Source organism: Thermobia domestica, chromosome 18 (assembly GCF_964235325.1).
Source record: "Thermobia domestica chromosome 18, izTheDome1.hap1.1, whole genome shotgun sequence".
Classification (NCBI taxonomy): domain Eukaryota; kingdom Metazoa; phylum Arthropoda; class Insecta; order Zygentoma; family Lepismatidae; genus Thermobia; species Thermobia domestica.
In genome coordinates, this window is record NC_137471.1 from 94,110,119 (window position 1) to 94,133,739 (window position 23,621).

The following is a 23,621-nucleotide window of genomic DNA, read 5'->3' on the forward strand; positions in this document are numbered from 1 at the left end:
TAAAAGCTGGTCATTTCGGAAGGGGGGGGGGGCAAGAAATCATATGGGGGGCCTGGCCTCGATGCCCCCCGTGGCTACACCCCTGTGCGTATAACACTATGATAATTAAACGACAGCTACAAGTTTCCAAATATTGAAAGATTACAGAAATAAAATTGGTTTTCCCTTATAGATTTTTGGAGGCAGGACACGAATATCACAATATCAGAGTGTTCTAGTACAGATTTTGTAGTAATTGCACCTTAGACATTTTGCATATAACGCTACAGAAACTTGTAAGGGTAAAAATATCTGTTTTAGACACGCCGTCTTTTTGCCTGCCTCTTGTGAGGAATATCTAGAGCATCTCTCGGAATTATCCAGCAGAAATCCGCTGGAACATGGAAACAAACCACTTTTCTTTGTACTGTTGTTCCATGGCAGAAATGCCCTGATGGAATCACTCACCTTGTTCGTCACTGGAAGATCCAGAATTCACTAGAAAAACATTCAGATGAGAATGGAGGAAATGCATTTTGAGTGACATGTTGCAGCCAAGTTTCTCGTAATCACATAGCAGGTCTTGTACTAACTGTTTGTAATTTTCAGCACGATGGTTGCCCAAGAATTTTGTACACACATTGCGCAAACAATATCAAGTACATAGCTCATCAGGACTGAAAACCAAAAATGTAAAACGGCACTAATGTCCTCACTCACTTACTTACTGTTGGTACAACAATAACAAATCTGGAAACTACTGCCTGCAGCACTGCCATGAATACGATTCGAGAAATGAAAACGCCTGCTACAATTTCCTAACGTGATTCATGACACTGTTTTACCGGTTGTTGATAACATACAATGTTGCCAAGTAGTATATGCAGCAAACACTTGTCAGGAACGAAACGTACCGTGTACAGCTCACAGATGACGAGAAGAACCCTAAAAGAGGGGAAGCGGGGAAATGTCAACGACACGGTCAAGTCCATTTTCGGTTTTTGAGGTGTGGTCTATACTTAGATGTCGTCTGCTACTCCGGATAGTTATCTGTGTGCTATTCCGTGGTGTCATTTGAAACCCCCGTGCGAAAAGTGGGCGAGCCCATACCTACGTCATACTACTACTGCTAGGGTTCTTCTCGTCATCTGTGAGCTGTAACAGGACCATTTCAAATCACGTACTTATAATGGTCCATAGAGTTATATGCAGAATATAAAACGTTAATTTACTCCAAAACTTGAGCCAGGAGAAAATTTTAAGTGCGATTTTCATGTTCAGCGGCCAAAAGTCAATAGAGAACGGCTATTTTCGTTTCTGTAAAAACAAAAAGTGAAAAATTGTTGAACATTGTTTTCAGTACCCGGGGATACGCCTCTTCCTGGAAGTTAATTTTCATGCCTCTTCCTAGCCCCCTCGTGATACAATAAGATCCATAAGAGTATCCATTATGCATTTCCAGAAATTTTAGAGTTTTAGAACATGAAAACGTGTAATTTGTGGCGCATTTTTAAGTTATGAAGATGATGAAAAAAGTAAAATAATTAAATCAACAATGATACTTTGAAGCTATAACTGGACAACAGAAGGACAAATCAAGAAACAAGAATGCATATATAAATTAATACAGAATTGTTTTATAAAATAATAGTCAAATATAACAGTGCGAAAACTTAAAACGTTATACTTTGGATATTATAATCTGAAAAGTTAACATAAAGTAAAAGAAATAGCTTGATGTAATGCTTTAGGTGTAATTATGTAACTTCGAAAAAAAAAAAAAATCTCCTTGCCTTTTCTGCTGCAAATTTATCGATCAGTTTCTCTAATTTTATGCTGTCAGTGACCTTCCGCTCCACATTCAGCAGAAACCAAGACTGACAATCAATCCAAGACTGATCATCTAATGGACGATCTTACGTAGGACAAAGTAAGTTTTAAGTTACTAGAAGACCTTTCACAACTGGCAATGGATGTTGCAACAGCCAGTTAGATATGAAGACTAACTGTCTGCTTTGGAAATAGATCATTCCCATGCTGCACAGCGAAGTGAAACAGATCCTTTGGTGTCGAAAGCTTAACTTTAGCCCTTGACTTGAATAGTATTTTCACTGAAAGTCTCTAAGCCATCCAAATGTGTATCGCAAAAGCTTCCCATAAAAATGGATCTCTGTTTGAAGCTAGTTTCATTAGTTGTGTACATTAGTTCCTATATGTCTAAAAGAAAGCCAGAACTAGAGCCTAATTTCTTCAAACTGACAAACTTGTCTCACATTTTTATGCGTATATTGCCAATCACACTTTTATCAATTGTAATACTTCATTTTCCGCTCTGAGCCCTACATCCTCTGTAGTTTCTCCAGGCATTTTCTTCTTCTTTTGCCATCTCAACTTGGACATTGCAAGTACTGCACATTTTATTTACTTTTTCAAGATAATTCTCGCATATGACATCACTGTTAGCTTGATCGCATATGTAAAGCTTGAATTTCTTGAAAAACATTATGGAAATTCATGATGTGGTCCTGAAGTCTTTCTAGAACATGGCCAATCTTGGAAGTACAGTGTTCCAGAACCGAAAAAGAACCAAAATCTCAAATGTTGAAATCTGATATAACAATTAAATTGCATCACTTCTTGTATCTGAATTTTCATCCGAGCATCTGCAATATCTGGATTTTCCAATAGTTCTACCAGATATTCTTGTTGATCATATATTGGTTTAATAACTTCTGCTCTGGCACTTCAACAAGTTTGTGACTGAATTCACAGATACACCAAGAGAAGTTTTCAGTCTTTCCCACAAAAGACTTGATGACGAAAAATAAACATAGATAGTTTGCAAAACACTGCAAAATGTCACACCTACTAGCTCATGACTAACAGCATGAACGCCAAATTAACTAAGTATGCGATTATCACAATTAACATGTAGCTTTTGAGTTAAGTGCAGTCAATCTTCACTCCTGATTTGTAGTCAGACATTATAGATATCGTCGTAAGAATGTGATCTACAGTTTTCGAAAGAAAATTCATCCTACTCCAGTTATTGCAATATTACGTCTGCAATATTTGCTGCATCATTTTTAATGGGCTTCAATGAACCTTAAGAAATACACATTCACATTTATAGTCTTATCCTCAAAGAGCAACATCAGGAGTTGAATCAAACATTATTTCATATTATTTGACACTCTGGATATGATACACAAATTGTAACTGTAGGTGCTGAAAACTGGATGAGCTCATTTTGTATTTCTGGTGAAAAGTACGTAGCTGATCTTGGATTTTGCTGCATATACAAGAGGTGGCCTTTCCTGACTGGATCGAGCTCTGCAAGAAGTTTCTTTTCTTTTTCTTTTTTCTTTTCTTTTCTTTTTTTTTTTTTTTTTATCTAGTGTTTCCGTGACTCTCTCGGGCTTCAGTTTTAGTAGTACATTTCCTATGATCTCTTAGGGCCAAATTTATTTGGCTAAATATTTTATACAGCTTAACTTCCCCTTAAGTACTTTTCGACACTTTCCTTATCTTCAACAATTTGATTTTAAAGCTGTGCATCTATTAAACCCTTTTTATTATCAGCCCCCTTTCCATTTCTTTTCATGTTGTGAAAAAATCCCGATGAGTTTGGGAATTCTCATGTGGAATGACTTAAAAAAAAAAAAAAAACAGTTTCAAAGAAGAGCACTTATTAACTGCATCTTTTAATGGGAAAAACACGACAAAAAACAAAATATTGTGTTCTTCACAGGGAAATATACCAACCAAGATCGACTCGCCGCACAGTGGTCGGAAACTTGGAAAAAGCGGACAAAAGTAGTTTTTTCCGAAACAATGGAAGTTGACGGACGTCTTTCTATCATTCTATACGTAATTACCCTTTCTAAATCGATTGCAACTACTGCGAAAGTGATTCGAAGACCCCTGCTGCAATACGTGTAGTTATATACTCAGGGTAGTCCAAAAGTGTGGAAACCCCTCGCATAAATGTCAAATACTGCAAAATATAACCAAAGGAACAATGTAGGGGAGTAATAAAGGTGATGAGATATTGGGGAGGACACAGAACAATGAAAGCCGCCGCCTTGAAATCCACCATCGTGTATCATACATACAGTTTATAAATTGAAAACGTAACATGTTGACACCTTATGTGAATTGGACATCGCTCGTCAGTACGAAGTTATGACAGGTGTTAATATGCATCCAAGAAGCGGTTACATGTTCAATGTACTCTATCTCTAATTGTACGTGCATCTAATAAAAAGACGATGTAAAACAAATGTGTTGAGTAGATTTTTGAGTTTAACGTCCCGTTCAGCAGTGAGGCTATATGAGACGCTAACCGCTTAGCCACGAAGGAGCTCTTAAAACAAATATGTGTTTGGCCTTAGGATACAAAATTAAAATTTGCGGTTTTGCACTCGTACCATCTTCGAAGAAACACTAATACTTACTGGAATGTAATTTAGTTCAGGATTACGTTGTTTCGCTAAGATTAAAAGATTCAATATAGAATCTTCTTATAAAATACTGCACTGACGTGTAATACAGCGGTTCCACATAACATAGTTTATCACTGCAATATGTATGAGGCTTTCACTACAACTTTCATTCAGGGACGAAGGGCAATCCAAATTACGTACTACAAGAAAATTTGTCTTTTCCCTTTGTAAGGCTCAGATAGCGGATCTCAATTGTGATCACAACAACATTACTTATCACGCATTTTCAGTTAGATAGGGCTGAGTCCTTCAGCTGCACTTGGCTCTGGCTACTTCCAATGCTCAACCTTTGTACTACTCATGGTCAACTCAATAAACCTTATTTTCCAGATAATCAAGAATAAACTTAGACTGCAGAGCTACTAACGTCAGCGTATATATAACTTTTCGGAAAAAACTAACAAAGCTATTATATAAATGATGTGACAATGGATAACAAATAAAAAAAAAAAAACTCTTCACTTAGTACACAGTATTTGAGTTCAATGTACTTTTCAACAGCTCTCATCAATCATCAACTATTTATTGATTTTAGAAAGGCTTACGACTCGGTTAGGAGAAAAACATTATACAACGTTCTTACAGAACTTGGAATATCGAGAAAGCTAATTATATTAATTAAGATATGTTTAAATGAATCCCAAAGTAAAGTCCGGGTAGGAAAATGTTTGGCCACGGGCTTTCACGTCGAAAATGGCCTGAAACAAGGAGATGCGTTGTCGCCATTATTATTTAACTTTGTTCTGGAATACGCTATAAGGAAAATCAAAGATAGCAACCAGGGCCTAGAGTTGAACGGTATTCACCAGATTATGACATATGCTGATGATGCAAATTTAATAGGGGATGATAGGAGAACAATAGAAAGAAATGCAGAGATCTTATTAAACGTTTGCAGGGACATGGGTTTAGAAGTGAATGAAGAGAAAACTAACTATACATGGAAGTGCGTCGAGACCGTAATACGGCAAATTATGGATACGTTAAAATATTAAATAATACTTTTGATAAAGTGGATACTTTCAAATATCTAGGATCAATATTAACAGACGAAAATCATATTCACGAAGAAATTAAATGTCGACTAAAAGCAGAGAATTCGTATTACTATTCGGTTCAAAATCTCTTGACGTCACGAATTCTGTCGAGGAATTTGAAGCTTAAAATATATAAAAACGATAATCATGCCTGTTGTTCTGTATGGTTGCGAAACATGGTCGCTTACTATGAGGAAAGAACAGACTGAAAGTATTTGAGAACAAGATCCTGAGACGAATATTCGGACCCAAGAGGAACGGGAATGGAAAATCGCGGAAACTTCATAACGAGGAACTATATAATTTATACGAATTACCCAACATTGTTATTGTCGTCAAGTCTAAGAGGCTTAGGTGGGCAGGTCATGTAGCCTTGTTCTGATTTTCAAATGGTCGCCACGCCTGCTACAGGCCCCATTCAAGCGAGATATTTCACATGTGAGGTATACTCGGTGTGACCTTTCCAACGATATATAACACTTGCAGATCCCCGTGTACCACTTCATGTACTTCCCTAGTAAGTAGTACTTTCATTTGAAGAGTAAAAGTGGTTGATGTTTCATTCTTGTAATCTTAATATTTACATAGTACTGAAGCTTTAAATTGTATTCAAGTTCCTGAACTAAATTCTGTAGAATCTAATGTCTGGTTGGTTAATTGTCTACATACATGTACATTTTCAGAATTACTTTACATACAGGGTGGCCCAAAATTAGGTATACACCCCTGCATTGATCAAATAGAACATTCTAGCTTATGGGTTTATTTGCCACGGCTGTTCTGACAAGGGAGGGTCACGAAGTGGCTCCGCTGAGATCCGAACGAGACAATTGTGTTTGCACTTGATATATTATAACTAGACGAATCCGAAAGATATACGTGCCACCGGGCGGAATGTCGTGAGTTACAACATATGATATTTTGTAATGTAAAAGCTACAAAGCTGGCAGAATAGTTTGAACCGGGTCATTTGTTTGGAAACGTCTGGGTAAATGGAAAGCTCGGCGAACATGTATCCCATCATTTTCAAGGACACACTTTTTGGGATTAAAAAAAGTCTGCCCCCAGAGTCCCCCACAGGGTCCCAGACGGGGTCCAACTCAAAATTTTCAAACGGTAAGGGGGTTAAGCAGCACATCGTTTGAAAGCTGTTGTGAAATGAAGGAAAATGGAGTAAGTCTCAGTTCCCTACGACAACCCTGTGCAAAATGGCGACGGGTCAAAATGTAAACAAAAGCTTAATTGAAAACCTATGGCCATCTTGAATCCAAGATGGCCACTTAAAACCTATGTCATTCATACCAGTACAACGGTTCTCTCGATATCATTTACACGAATATAACAAATGTGCGATGAACACACAACTCTGACTTCCTATTCATACTGCTAAACGAAAGTTAAATACCTTCGGGACTTTTCTAATTTTATCATACGTAGTTCATACATAAAGGACTTGCTGCAGCAGTTAGATTGGGGGCTCTATTGTAACGTATTCGTGATGATTACATTTGTATGACATTCGTTGGTTTGATCGTAATATTTCAAGCAATACTAAATATTTAAAAAAAAAAAAAAAAAAAAACATTCATTTACAAGATTGGCGAGCAGTACCAAACCGTGTAAATCATTTTAGTGCATCGAGCTGCGCAAACTTTGTTGGTTTATCACAATATTCCAAGAAATAGCATATTTATATACAAACTCATTTTTCACGCTTGCAGCTATATTGGATTACAGATGATACTCTTTGATATTCTGTGGATAGCTGCTATTAACCATAAACGTAAATACCACATTTCGCTAATGCAACATCAATGGTTTGAGCTGGACATGCGTTCGATACATAGTGCGGCATTTTGGACTCAAGATGTCGCGCTTTTGAACTTTTCGCATCTTTTCGTCACCTACTGATCAACATTCATGGCAAATTTGGTTTTCCTAGCTTCAGCAGTTTGGTATGCCTATCCTTTCGATATAGGATTTAAGCGGCCATCCTGGATTCAAGGTGACCATAGATTTTCAATTAAGCTTTTGTTTACATTTTGACCCGCCGCCATTTTGCACAGGGTTGTCGTAGAAAGTCGAAACTTGCTCCATCTTGTTTCATTTAACAACAAGTTTCAAACGATGTACTACTTAACCCCTCTTGCTATTTGAAACTTTTTAGTTGAACCCCACCTGGAACCCTGTGGCGGCACTGGGCCAAAATGTTTGAACTTAAATCGTTGTACTTTGAAAATAATATCACACTTCCTTTCCTGTTTTCACATTTGTCTCATCATTTCCGATTTATAGGGGTGGTCATGGCCTTTTCAATTAACTTTTTGTTTTCATTTTGACCCGCCACCATTTTGCACAGGATTGTCGTAGAGAGTCGAAACTTGCTTCATTTTCTTTCATTTTACAACAGCTTTCAAACGATGTGCTACTTAACCCCCCTTGCAATTTGAAAATTTTGAGTTGGACCCCGTCCGAGACTCTGCGGTGGACCCTGGGGCAAATATTTTTACCCCGAAAAGTGTGTCCTTGAAAATGATGGGATACGTGTTCGTCGAGTTTTCCATTTACCCAACCGTTTTCGAGCAAATGACTCGATTCAAACTATTCTGCCAGGTAATTTTTTGTAGCTTTTGCATAACAAAATATGTTGTAACTCACGATAACTTGCCCGGTCGCACGTATAACTTTGAGATTCGTATAGTTATAACATGTCAAATGCGAACACAATTGTCAATTGATCTCAGCGGAGCAACTTCGTGACCCTCCCTTGTGAGCTTAAGATATAAGTAAAAAGGCTTTAAGAACAGATAATAAAGGACTAAGACTATCTTATAGATAACAATAAGAAATTATATAAAAAGCAATGAATTGATCAGTACCGGACTGTATACCTACTTTTGGGCCACCCTGTATAATCTGTACTACTCGATTGCACAGTTCCAGTTCAGTCACTCGAAAGTACAGATTTAAGATAGCCCTAAAACTAACAATTGTAATCCAACTTTTCAAGAAACCAACACTACCCAACTTTACATTGTTAGTTTAATAACATTTCTAACATTCAATGAGTTTAAAATTATCATTAATTAATATTCTTTTATAAATTGTAATTTTCTTCTGCCATACTAAGTAGCAATTTTATATTATTATTATTATTATTATTATTATTATTATTATTATTATTATTATTATTATTATTATTATTATTATTATTATTATTATTATTATTATTTAGCCGTGGATAAAGATTTGATATGCTCCACTAAGAAACTGATAGAAGAGATATTTCATCTTTCGAAATTTAATTTACAGACCTGATTGACTAATAAAAGATGCACTAAGTCTGAAAAATTGATATTATTTAATAAAAAGAAGAAAGAGATTAGATTTTCTCCTGAGGAAAAATAATAAAAAAGAAAAGAAAAATAGGAAAGAGACAAAGAGAAACAAAGAAAGGAAAACTTGATCCTAGAGGTGGAGACGTTTGGTGCTGGATGGAGAAAGGAGAATGGGGGTGTAAAAGCTAAAACATATACCATCGCAGAAAAGATATAGAACATTGTCTGTTCTCGAAGTTTCTTCGAAGGTAGCCGATCGAACTTAAAATTTTCGTTACCCATGTTTTTGTGGTGAATTACAAAGATGATCGTATTATTGTAACTATTTTATTGGGTGGAAGTAAAAAAATCTGCAGTTGTCTCTACTAAAAGTTTCTGTCAAAGTTACAGTTCTTTTATGTATCTTTTGCAGACAACAGATTGTAGTTGAACATATTAATGTTATGTGAAACGAAAACAGCAGCTTAAAATGGGATCGAATTATCGAATTACTATTTGAGTTTTATCCAGACAAGCATCCCCACAAGAAACGAACCCACTATCATGCACACAAGAAGCATGCTTGGTTCGAAAGGGCTCATTTGTTTACGATGAAACGATCCACATCCGTCTAACTTGATTTTCAAACATTATTTTTTGCGTAAACATATTATGGTTTGCATAAACAAAGGTGCACATCTGTTATATACATATTTTTTTGCTGAACATGTCTTGCTGTACACAATATTTACACGTAATAATCGTAAAGAGAAAGCAACTCTAAAATTAAGCGTTGTCATTATATAAACTAAATTTTAAAGAATGAATACTTCTTCCTTTTCCAAAATTTGTATTTACCTCAACCGTTTCTACGTAAGATCACAACTGACATTCATATAGGCCGATTGTTGGTTATAGTTTAGCGTTGTTTTCCAGCAGAGAGGCTATTATGAGACGTCGACCTACAGTTTAAAGTAGAAACCGAACCAGAGACTGGACATTTCTCGTGAACGCGTCGGTAGCATAATTCATAATGATTTGAGCATGCGCAAGCTTTCGTAAAATAGGTTCCCAAAAATCCGTCAGCAGATCAAAAGCGTGAAAGAGTGAGGGCATCAGGGGAAGTCATTTCCCATTTTGACAGCAATGCCAACCAATTTTTGACATGAAAAGTAACTATGGGCGAAACCACTACGACTTGAAACGAAACAGCAGTCAATGGAGTGGAAGGCATTCATGTTCCCCTCACCCCAAGAAATTAAAATAAAAAAGTCGACTGGGAAAATGTTTGTAGCTTTCTTCTGGGATAAGGATGGAGCCGTACTCATAAACTGTCTGTCAAAACTGAAAGACAAATTGAAAGTGCAACGCCGCAGAAAATTGAAAAAAGGAATTCTGCTCCTTCAAAACAATGCGTCTGTTCATCGAGCACTACAAACACAATTGATATTGCATGATCTAGGGTTTCAATGTCTAGATCATCTTCGTTATTCCTCAGATCTAGCTCCGCCAAGGTATTACTTATTCCTCAAATTCAAACACTTGAAAGGATGCCATTTTGGATCTGATAAGATGATTAATGCTGCGGAACAGTGGTGCGAAGAACAGTCTTAAGATTTTTTTAAAAACTGGTTTGCAAATATGTATAAAGTTCAACTTAGGATAACAACTTTCGAATTCTGGTATCCCCTACATTTTATATTTCTACATAAACTAATTTCTACGTAATAATAAACCCATTTGCTTGGTCATTTTTTTAAAAAATATTGTTTATAAACATGCATACCTAGTTTCATCATATTCTGAAAGGATAAAATATTTTAAACACATTACACATATAGCTTTTCAACGTTCCATAATTGAAGTTAAGTTGTACAGTGAAACCTCTCTAAAGCGGACAGCCGTGGGGAATCAAATATTGTCCGCTATAGAGAGGTGTCCGTCTTAGAGAGGTTTCGATATTTTCTTACGTAAATTAGTAAATAAGGTGATATGTAATTACAAACTATTGAAGGTAATTTATCAAACCGTTCTATGACTGTGGGCATGTCGATATCTGCGGATTCTCCACAAATCGCTTTGAAAGAAATTTTGTCTAATCCGAAACTTCTCTAACCACTCGTTCGAGACCTTGAAATCTGAAACATTCATTTCTGTTGCTATCTCTAAATTCTTAGCTTTTAGCATCGACTCTAACACAGGATTTTTTTTTCATTCCGCACTCTATAAAAACATTCACTTGCACACCAACTTTGTTCAAAGCAATGAGACACAATTTTCATTGTCATTTTCACACCACAACTTTATTAACTTGTCTAGGTTTTATATGATCTCAGGTGCTTGAGTTTTACCGATACAAAAATTTTCAGCTATCCTTCGCACACCTCAGTATTCTTCGAAAATTCAATCAATTCGATTTTAACATTAGCGCTTCTCGTGGCATTTCGAAAGCTCACAACAACTTACACCTTATTGCTTCCGTCTACAAATAGAGGCACTAAGACAATATGCGAATACGTGAACAAAAATTACCAAACATGTCTTCTGCTTGATTCCAGCAAAACAGTAAAATGACGTGTCATCCCAAATGGCAGGCAACTGTCAATCACTTGATTCTAAAACAGGTTGGGTGGGAGTGGAATGCAAGCAAAGGATATGAAGGTGTTGTTAAACAAAGACGCTTCATCTGAGTTTCTGAACAGCCAGTTGACAAGGAAAAATGTTATTACAATGTTTCCTTGGTGATATATGTATGCATTTCTGAAAATGTATTTTTTTTTTTGTATTTTTCAACTTGTTTCTAGAGAAAGTGTCCGTAATATGGAGGTAAATAATACCTATAAGAGACAGAAAAGACTGTCCGTGTCCGTACTAGAGAGTGTCCGCTTTAGAGAGGTTTGTCAACATGGTTTTTCCTATTACAGTGTTTGGGGATTACAAAATATGTCCGTTATGAGAGGTGTCCGCTTTATAGAGGTGTCCGTTAGTAGAGGTTTCACTGTATTTTTATAAGATTTAAAGAATGAAAGAAAATATGTGCATTTTACACGGGTCTTGTTTCTTGTTTTCTCACAACTTCTGCTCTAGAAATAAGAAAAGAATGGAACAATCATCAAATTGTTCAGCTGTAGTATTTCTTCCAGGTACACAACCTGCAATCTGGATGTCCTCTTCCCCTCCTCTTCACAATATGGTTCATATGCGTTTTGAGAATTTTCAACAAACCTCACTGCTTGGAGTTAAAATCAGTCAACTGTGAGGAGTGAATTTAACTCGTGATTTTAAAAATATGTTCCAGAGCAAACTTCTTTTGTATTTATTTTTTTATTCAAGATTAAAAATCACTTGTGTTAAAATTGAAATTGATGAAAGATAAGGGATGAAAATACCCTTATTTATCAGTGTTTTGATCCCATGTTCGTATGGACATGTGAACAGAACAGCTACTGTTAAATGTAAATGGAAAGTCTATCTAATGTTAGTGTACTCCAAATGAGAAGCGAAAATAACTGTATCCAACCATATTTTTCCAAAAACCAATATTACAAATTAGATGTGAGGGAAATAAAGTATTTTTCAATTCTTCACACAATAGGGAATCTTCTTTGATAATTTCCCTCTAGCATTGTTTGTGCAGCTTTTCATCATCCGCCATTTTAGCTGAAATAAGAACCTTTGTTTTGCCTAAAATGTTGCATACAGATCTTAACATTTATGTGCGAAACGAGAATAAGGCAAGCGATACAAGAGCCGCAATGTTAAACTACCAATTACTACATCACAAGAGCAATCAGCTAATTTTATTTCTCTAACAAGAAGTTGTGTGTTGCTGGTCTCAAATTATACTCAGATTTTTGTAGTTCATAGGGAAAGGTGTCGTGAATAGATACCAAAAACAACTGAGCAAAAGATGTTTATGTCCCTCTAAGAAACAGCGCAAGAAGGCTTGGCTGATCTGTGGCAGAGTGATAACTACTTGACAAATCACAGGTTTTAATTCGGATCACGTTGTTATTGTGTATTTTGCTTTTGTAATTGATAACTAATAGAATAACAAAAATAATTCGAGAGCGAAAACTAGTCATACACCTAGGTATAACCCAAGGTCTGTCGAGCCTACGGGGCCGCGGTGGCTCAGTGGTAGAGCGTTCACCTCTGGTGCTTGGGGTCCCGGGTTCGATCCCAGCCCCCGCCAAGTGAACTTTGTGGTGGACGAACACCGTGTGCGTGAGTTTTCTCGGGGTTCTCCCACTTTCTTCATTCCACCATTTCGTTCATTACTCATTATGACCGTCTCCTTTAGCCTAACCGGCATATCGTGGGACGTAAAACTCAAAGATTTCATTTTTTCTGTCGTCCCTTAGTGTCGACGGACCTTGGTTATAACCAATCGATCAATGTATATACTATGTATGTCACATTTTCTACTTTTGAGTAACATGGAAAGGAAAGAGGGCCGTTTCCATGTAATTTAATACAATGACATATACCAAACAAACTTCCCCTGCCATCTGCAGGTACATTTCGGAAATTAAACTACCTACATACACTTCTGTGATTCGATCACAACCCATTCCACCTAACAACTCTATTTCACAGAAGTGGTGTTTACCATTATGTTCGCCTAAGCCGCTCATATGTACAGGATGAACCACTTAAAGTAACCCCTCCTTGTAACTTCTGAACTAATTGACAGAAATAGCTGTAATTTTGTACCAAGCAAATATCAAAAGGGGAAAAACGTTTGACATACTGTAAGAATCTTACTTTGCACAAGATTTAAGGAATTTTAAAGAAAATCGCATGTAACTTACAAACGTAATGATTTTGAACACTGTATTTTAAACATATAACAGCTAGATATATAAGGAAAACATTAGTGTAAGTTCATTAGTAAACATTCAGTATGACCATAGTTATTGAAATATAAACTTTGGTGCAAAGTAATTCCATAGGTGCACAACATTCAAAACATTATGTTCAACATACGAACATAAAGTTTCTGTGCAATGTTTTCCCTTTAGTACTTAAATTTCACTTCCTACACAAACTGCATGCAGTTTACAAATGTTGATATTACAATGAGGGTATCGTTATCGATACTTTGTATGAATTACCAATATTTGTAAAGAAAATTATGTATTTTCTGGTACCGGTAAAGGAACTGCATTCTAATAGTTTTGCATATGTCCCACAAAAATGCCAACTCAGGCAAAAAAAAATCTCCGTGAACTGATTTGCCTCGGTTATTCCTTATCTCCAAGAATATCATCCCAATTGTAATCATTGGAAGATTTACGGGGCTTGGGACTTTCAGACTGAAGCCTACCCAAACTGCATGATTTCTCTTTTTTTAAAATATAATGTTAGCCGTTCCTATGTATAATCTTCAAGCCCCCTCCCAAAAAAAGTCTAGTGATTTCTAAAAAAACGAAGCCTTTCTGAGTGAAGAGCACCTCTCAAACTATTTTTCTGGATCCGCCACTGTTCATAATTTATTTTACAACAAGTACATTTTTGGGCTTATTCTCCAATAATTTATTTTCCAACAAGAACATTCGGGCACCTACTTAAATAGAAAATTTACCTAAATTTAGAATGCAGGAGGTTCCAGTAGTAATAATTTATTATCTAAGGGGTATTTTGGACCGGTGCAAAGTAACCCCGATTAGAGGCTGAAACCGTCTTCACTCAGTTTTACTTTTTTTTATGACTAAAACGCTTCACATTTCAATTTCAACTATTGCATCAAAGTCCCATTATACACAGTAGTAATCTACGAAGCTGAGTTAACTTTGACGGAAATTCTTGTACCAAATTTCACAGAAGTAAATCCCCACGCTGAGCGGGTTTGCATATCCAGGCTCCTAACTATGAAAATATTTACGATCACTCCAACCCCAATCATTTCACAGATTCAACCTGTTGTATAAAAGTTATTAGGACATAAAATTGAATGTAATTTATACGAAAAACCCTTTTATGCATTGCAAGATCTGTAACGTCCAAATATTCACCACAAACTTATAGTTGTATCGACATAAACAAAACAAAAAAGTGTGGAGCAGGAAACCACTTTACAACACAAAAGTCAAAAGAGGTCACTGAAGACATACGAACTGGTCGAGCGGTTTGGGTGACTAGTCTGTCAATCAGAAGTTTATGTGTTCAAACCCTGTAGAAAATATTCGTTTTGTTTTTTTCTTAAAAGTGTGTTCCTATTTTCATCAGAGGACTGAGAACATTTCTTTGAATAAATCTTTGGAAATTACTTTTCTCTCAAATTCGATTAGAAGCGAACATTATATGAATTGCTAATCTAAAATCCACAGCTGAGAACAAAATATTAAGTATGTTCAATATGTCATTATTATCATTTGATTTGTAATTAAAAAGTAATTATAAGCATTGACGATTTCAGAAGATTCTCCCCGGTAATGGTCAAGATATGAATGAGAAAAAACTGATAAAACATTATTAGTCTACTTTGAGCATGATCGAAAATAACTTATGGCCACGAAGGGGAAATTTATGTCGACAGGGTCTCAAATTCTCCGACGGGTCATGACCTGAAATTATCATTGTTTGAAAGGTTTCCTTAACAAATAGAATATTATATTTATTTCTCCTTCTACGTTTTGAAATGGAAAAATCATAATTTTAAATAGAATTATAATACGATAAGCATAAAGATTTATACAACTAATGAAGTAAATATCCTTGTGTAAGTTATCGATTTCTATTCGGATTAAAACTCGAATATTCGTTTGCATCACACTTTAAAGTAAATCCTCTCTATATATAGTTCCTACTGGAAAGCATGTTTAACTCCAATTACTTAATCAATATTTTTAATAATATATTTTTATTGTAATACTCTTACTATTCAATGTTGTATGCACTTAATTTCCCAAAGCAAAACCTCACAAATGTATAATTGACTAGTAAATATTATCAAATAAATTATCATTTAGTTTACGTAAACATTGCATCGCCTGATTTGAAACTTCGTATTTTAAATAATAATAATAATAATAATAATAATAATAATAATAATAATAATAATAATAATAATAATAATAATAATAATAATAATAATAGTAATAATAATAATAATAATAATAATAATAATAATAATAATAATAATAATAATAGTAGTAGTAGTAGTAGTAATAAAATCATAGCCATATCTTTATCAGAATTTCAGGCTTAGTCAATAAATGAATTCAACATAGTCTCTATTCGAAGCTCTATTTAATCGAATCAGATAGAAATACGAAGAGGAACTTCGAGAACAGATAAAAGAAAAATGTTACTTTGGTGGGTTTGGATGTAACTTTTAAGAGTTAGTTTTTTTTTTTTTTTTTTTTTTTTTTGCAAATTACAGACAAATGCCTTGGACACTTTTTTCTTTTCTTTAAGTTAACTGATTCACCGAACGTATCTGACATATGAGTAACTTGTCTCTATATTCTACTCGGTTATACACGTTTTACAATCTTTTCCATTAACCTTGAACGACAAGAACACGAACACAAAAAAATCCACATAGGTATGACAGTTAAAATTCCTAACCTCCCCCACGGGGAATCGAACCCGGGACCACATACACCTGAGGCACACGTGCTAGCCACTAGAACAGCGGGAAGAGCAAATAAAATGTATTTTGTAGTGTCTGAAGTTTATAGCTATTTCACCCTGTTGTAGTATGTTTATTGATTTTTTAATGTTTACCGTATTCGTTACTTTGAGGAATGATATATATTATTGATATAGGTTTTATTACATATTCGGCCATAAATATTATATAAATTATCAGAATTATTCATGATCTTCCATGGAAATTCACTGGTGCATGCGCAGTAGACAGACAGTGTAATTGGAAGATGAGTTCAACAGAGATTATAGGGCTATATTCCGCCGATTATATTTTATTTAATAACTATTTAGAAGAGATAACGAAAACGAGTCTACATAATGAAGATGGAATTTCCGTAGAAGATAGAATGGTGAGGTGTATACGGTTTGGGGTTGATATGGTTGTTGTTGTAGAATCTAAAAAGAAAATTAATAAGATGTAGAAAACTTGAGAAAGGCTTGTGAAGAATATGGGATGAAAATAAATGTTAGAAAGACAAAATCCATGGTGATTGAAACGAAGCGATCGGTGTGAAATATAGAAGTAGGAGCGGGAAAAAACAACAAGTGATTAGTTTTCGATATCTGAGTACTATTACTAGTGATGATTTGACATGCGAACGTGAAATAAAAGCAAGGATAGAAATGGCGAAAAGAGCCTTTAGGATGGAGGAAATAGTATTTTGAGGGGACCACGAATAGAGTTGTAAAGAAAAATACTCATAAAATGCTTCGTTTACTGTATTTTACTGTATTTATAGGACATAAACATGGACGAAACTGTAGAAACTCTTAAGAAGGAACTGTATCATGAGGGATGTGCTAGAGGGTATGGTGGCAGGGAAGAGAGGGAGAGGACGAATTAGACTATATAGAAACAGAATTAGGCTATGCGATATCAAAACAGAAAAATCGTATGTGAAGATGGAGAGGTTAACAGAAGATCGTGGAGCGTGGCAGCTTCTCAGCTGCGGTAAGTGACCCGCTGGTAATGGCGGAATACTTCTGATATAATGATACTGATGATGCACAGTAGGAACAGAAATATCCACTTTACTGTCATTGCTAATACGAATCACAATGCAAATTTCTACAGGTTGTCAAAATACCTCGCTCTAAAAGCTGTAGAAAACTATCTGTTACTATGCGAGGGAAAATCATAGGTCGAGCAACAATTAGACAAATTGCCATTCAGATAGCTAGGGGTATGAGCTGTGACGAGAAAACAGTGAAGAAATTGATTTAGCGGTATGAAGAAGGTAGTGAATATTTCACATCTCGGCCAAGAAGTAGGAGACCAATAATAATAATAATAATAATAATAATAATAATAATAATAATAATAATAATAATAATAATAATAATAATAATAATAATCCCAGGAATTTATATTTATTTCCAGCAAAACTTTTGCATACCCTCCTAGTGCAATATGATGTTTTTGTAAAACGGCAATTATAAAATTGTCAAGCTGAATTTGAAAGTCATAATAAGTAGTGCTTTATTTACTTATTGCACAATTCTTTTATGCCAGTAGCTTTCGCCACCTTACTCGCTCTTCATGCTTACTCAGGAGGAAGCTGCAGGTCCCTAGGTTGGGAACTACTGCTTTCCACCAAGGAATTCAGACAGCCTGTTAGAAATTTGCGTTCTGACCAACATCAGAAAATTGTGTTCTTCTGTTTCTACTGCGCATGCACCAGTGAATTTCCATGGAAGATCATGAATAATTCTGATAATTTATATAATATTTATGGCCGAATATGTAATAAAACCTATATCAATAATATATATCATTCCTCAAAGTAACGAATACGGTAAACATTAAAAAATCAATAGACATACTACAACAGGGTGAAATAGCTATAAACTTCAGACACTACAAAATACATTTTATTTGCTCTTCCCGCTGGACTAGTGGCTAGCACGTGTGCCTCAGGTGTATGTGGTTCCGGGTTCGATTCCCCGTGGGGGAAGTTAGGAATTTTAACTGTCATACCTACGTGGATGTTTTTGTGTTCGTGTTCTTGTCGTTCAAGGTTAATGGAAAAGATTGTAAAACGTGTATAACCGAGTAGAAAATAGAGACAAGTTACTCATATGTCAGATACGTTCGGTGAATCAGTTAACTTAAAGAAAAGAAAATAGTGTCCAAGGCATTTGTCTGTAATTGTAAAAAAAAAAAAACTCTTAAAAGTTACTTTCAAACCCACCAAAGTAACATTTTTCTTTTACCTGTTCTCGAAGTTCCTCTTCGTATTTCTATCTGATTCGATTAAATAGAGCTTCGAATAGAGACTATGTTGAATTCATTTATTGACTAAGCCTGAAATTCTGATAAAGATATGGCTATGATTTTACTACTACTACTACTACTACTACTACTATTATTATTATTATTATTATTATTATTATTATTATTATTATTATTATTATTATTATTATTATTATTATTATTATTATTATTTAAAATACGAAGTTTCAAATCAGGCGATGCAATGTTTACGTAAACTAAATGATAATTTATTTGATAATATTTACTAGTCAATTATACATTTGTGAGGTTTTGCTTTGGGAAATTAAGTGCATACAACATTGAATAGTAAGAGTATTACAATAAAAATATATTATTAAAAATATTGATTAAGTAATTGGAGTTAAACATGCTTTCCAGTAGGAACTATATATAGAGAGGATTTACTTTAAAGTGTGATGCAAACGAATATTCGAGTTTTAATCCGAATAGAAATCGATAACTTACACAAGGATATTTACTTCATTAGTTGTATAAATCTTTATGCTTATCGTATTATAATTCTATTTAAAATTATGATTTTTCCATTTCAAAACGTAGAAGGAGAAATAAATATAATATTCTATTTGTTAAGGATACCTTTCAAACAGTGAAGATTTCAGGGCATGACCTGTCGGAGAATTTGAGATCCTGTCGACATAAATTTCCCCTTCGTGGCCATAAGTTATCTTCGATCATGCTCAAATGGACTAATAATGTTTTATCAGTTTTTCTCATTCATATCTTGACCATTACCGGGGGAGAATCTTCTGAAATTGTCAATGCTTATAATTAGTTTTTCACTACAAATCAAAGGATAATAATGACATATTGAACATACTTAATATTTTGTTCTCAGCTGTGGATGTTAGATTTGCAACTCATATAATGTTCGCTTCTAATCGAATTTGAGAGAAAAGTAGTTTCCAAAGATTTATTCAAAGAAATGTTCTCAGTCCTCTGATGAAAATAGGAACACACTTTTAAGAAAAAAAAAACAAAACGAATATTTTCTACAGGGTTTGAACACATAAACTTCTGATTGACAGACTAGTCACCCAAACCGCTCGACCAGTTCGTATGTCTTCAATGACCTCTTTTGACTTTTGTGTAAAGTGGTTTCCTGCTCCACACTTTTTTTTTATTTTGTTTGTTTGTTTATGTCGATACAACTATAAGTTTGTGGTGAATATTTGGACGTTACAGGTCTTGCAATGCATAAAAGGGTTTTTCGTATAAATTACATTCAATTTTATGTCCTAATAACTTATATACAACAGGTTGAATCTGTGAAATGATTGGGGTTGGAGTGATCGTAAATATTTTCATAGTTAGGAGCCTGGATATGCAAACCCGCTTAGCGTGGGGATTTACTTATGTGAAATTTGGTACGTGATATCTTTCAAATTTTGTCGGCCTTTACAGTGACTGCTTTCCATACCTCTACAACAACAAACCCTCCGGGTAATTAGAACTGATGTAACCGCCAACATTATAGCCAAAATACAGTTAGATATTCTATCTTAAGGTGGCATTTGAAACTTCCTCTTTACTGTTCATGGTTTTACAGACAAAGGACTGTGCAACTCTTTTCATATTTTGTGCTAAGTAACCCCTGAAGTACAAAGTAACCTTGTCTTACGGTACTCGATAATATCATCAGGTTCATCTTAATATAAAATTTCATTTCTTCAAATGGAACTACGTTAGGTCATTACATATTTCAAATCTACGTGTAAAATGAAATATCAGAATACCACACTTTTTACAGTGTTGCCAACTACGGATGCTACAGTATCACAAATATTCGAATTTCGGAGGGCTGTACAATAGTAATAAAGAAACTCTGATGATGAACAGGGCTATGCATATCTAATGTAACTTAGTGTCGGATACTATGGCCATGATATGATGATATATATGGGTTTATTTCAAAAAGGTGTTAAGATAGGTATCATTTCTAAAGAGTTAGATGGTTTCCAACTAACGAAATAATCATAATGCCGTTTATAGCAATTTGATATCTCAAATCGTTCCTGACATATGATAAACATAGGTAAGGTCTGCACCACTGCTTAAAATTATTGTAATTACAACTACCAAATACTATCATTGTAAGGTTATACATTGATGTGAAAGAAAGCAACGATCATTTTAAACATTTCCTATAAACTCATTTTAAGCAGTGTTGCAAACTCTTTATACCGTATATATTTACTACTAATAAAATGAAGTATGTGTCTGTCTGTCATCAGCTTTCGGCTATAAAGGAGTAACCTAGAGCCCAGAATCGCTACACGGATAAATCTTCACCATATCTAATCCTGTATGAAGTACTTTTTGCAAAATTCAGTACAGAGGGGGAAATTATATTCCTTTCCGTACGGGAAACATTTTAACATCTTTATAAATCCCCACCAAACTTCAACTTCAAACATACGCACTCTCGTATGGGATTGACGCATCTGTACGACTCGTGTAACCCGCAAAATTGAAGCGAGCCATCCCTCGCCGAAGAAATAAAATGCAACATGAAATATATTATTATTAGTAATTGTAGTTGGTATCCGCACAACCCGCACAATCGTGCGGCTACATCGCGAAAGGGATATTGGGTCAAAATGTATGAATAAAGGACAATGATAAATACCCGGCATGCCGGATATTAGTATCAAATTCATAGTTTTCGGAGTCACTGAGATGAATAGTAACATTCCAAATGCCTTCGAGTCCAACTTTAGCCTTCATCGTCTAGTAGAGTCATTTCAGATTTTCCCAGAGAGGGTAAGATTGTTCACCGGCATAAACGTTTTACGTTCTTTATTAGTATCTTAGTATATAATTTATTAAAACGCATGTGTTTCTCAAACTCAGGGGGAATTTCCCCTTGCTCCCCAAATGACGCCCCTGCCATCGCCATAAGGGGTTAGGCGGAGCGTGTGAAATAGCATGTCTAAAATGACAGATATTAGTATCAAATTCATAGAATACCGGAAGGAAACCCAAATCCTTTGAGTTTCAAAAACATAACTATTACTACCCAGGTATTCCAATGAAGGTATTTCAGAAATGCTGAGTTAAATAGTAACAATCTCGGCGCCTTTCAAGTCCATGTTTATCTTCCATCGTCGTGGAGTGTTCGGGTCGTGAAAAGTAACATGTCTAAAATAACCAATATTAATGTCAAATTCATGGTTCTCGGGGGTAACTGAGGTAAATAGTCCTGGTACCGTAGTATAACCCCCATCATCTTAAGACTGAGGGGCGTGAAAAATAACATGTTCAAAGAGACTGATATTAATGTCAAAACCACAGTTTTTTGGGATAGCTAAGCTGATTGGTGACAGTGCCTATTACATTTGAGCCCAAGTTTAGACAAAAAGGTACTGACAGTGGCAACACTAAAAATGTTGCTATTCTTTTGCCGAAGACGTTGCTTTTCCTTATATAGTTATTCCTTTACCTTCAAATATGATATATAGTACACCTTATCCTCCCTGTGTAAAGAACAGATATTTAAGCTAAAAGTCCTATTTGAAGCATCTATTGTCCATAATAAAACATTGGAATCCAAGATGGTGGCCGTCTGCGTGATATACTCCCAAAAGTGTCACCCTGGGCCTAATGTGTATCGCCCATCTCACATTCAATGAATTACATCCACGTGGATTTTAAAAAGGGTAGTAATGAACTTTTGATACACCTGTATACCAATAATACAGTATCATCATCATCATTATCATAGGTATTCTGCTCTTATTGGTATATCACTTGCCGCAGCTGAGAAGTTTCCATGCTCCACGGTCCTCCGCTAACCTCTTCGTCATTAACATGTATTATTCATCACTTTTACATAATGAATAATACAGTATAGAAATGTTAATTTCTAAGATGTGAACAAAATGTTGCAGTCGTTTCCGAAAATGCTGTGATTTTCAATTTTGTGTCCACAAGTAAGTTTTTATTATCGTTGGGAGTAGGGTTAATAGTTGAAACCTCAAGAGTTGAACGGTGTGGTCTCTAAGCATGCGTGTAGAACGTAATATAATAATAGAGAGGCTATTTCCTCTCTTTCTGCAATGCAAAGTGAAGCCATAGGAGTTTATGTAATAGAGAGGCCTTTGTAATCCTCGCGAAGTGAAGCATAAAATGTGATCCTGGTCTCTGGAAATCAAATTAATTACGTGTTAAACGTTGAAATACTTTTCACCTAGCAACATTACTTCTCGTGATGTCCTAATATGCTTCATTTTTCTGAGTGACGGCCATCATTTGATTGAAAGAATAAAAATAATGCTTAGAAATTACACTAGAACAGTGGTTCTCAACCTAATTCCTATCTCGGCCCTAATTTTATCACATCCTCTTGCTAGCGATCCATTTATAATTGCTGGTTTGTAATAAGCTTGTGTGGAATTTTTAATATACCTTTGCGGAGATCTCCATTCATTCATTTCTATAATAGTAGAATCCACTTATTGTACAGTACATAGTGGATACAGTAACTTCCCTAAAAGAGAATGAATTAAAACCAAATTCATATTACAAATATCGAATCAAATCCGTCATACTGTTTCAAAATGGGGGCCGTTTGAAAATTTTGAAACTTTAAAATCGTTCCATGCTCAGGTATGTCATTAGCTTTCAATTTCAATTGTATTTCAATATGCAGGTTTTGTTGCATTTGCATTTTTCTGGTATTTTAATATGCAGTTCTCATTAGTTTCATATCGTACCTCTTTCATTTAAATCGAATTTTAAACAACTCTGCACCTGCGGAAAATGTTTAGTAGACCTATTTTTTGTTGTTCTCAACAGTATATCAAAATAAAAATACGCCTATCAGAACAAA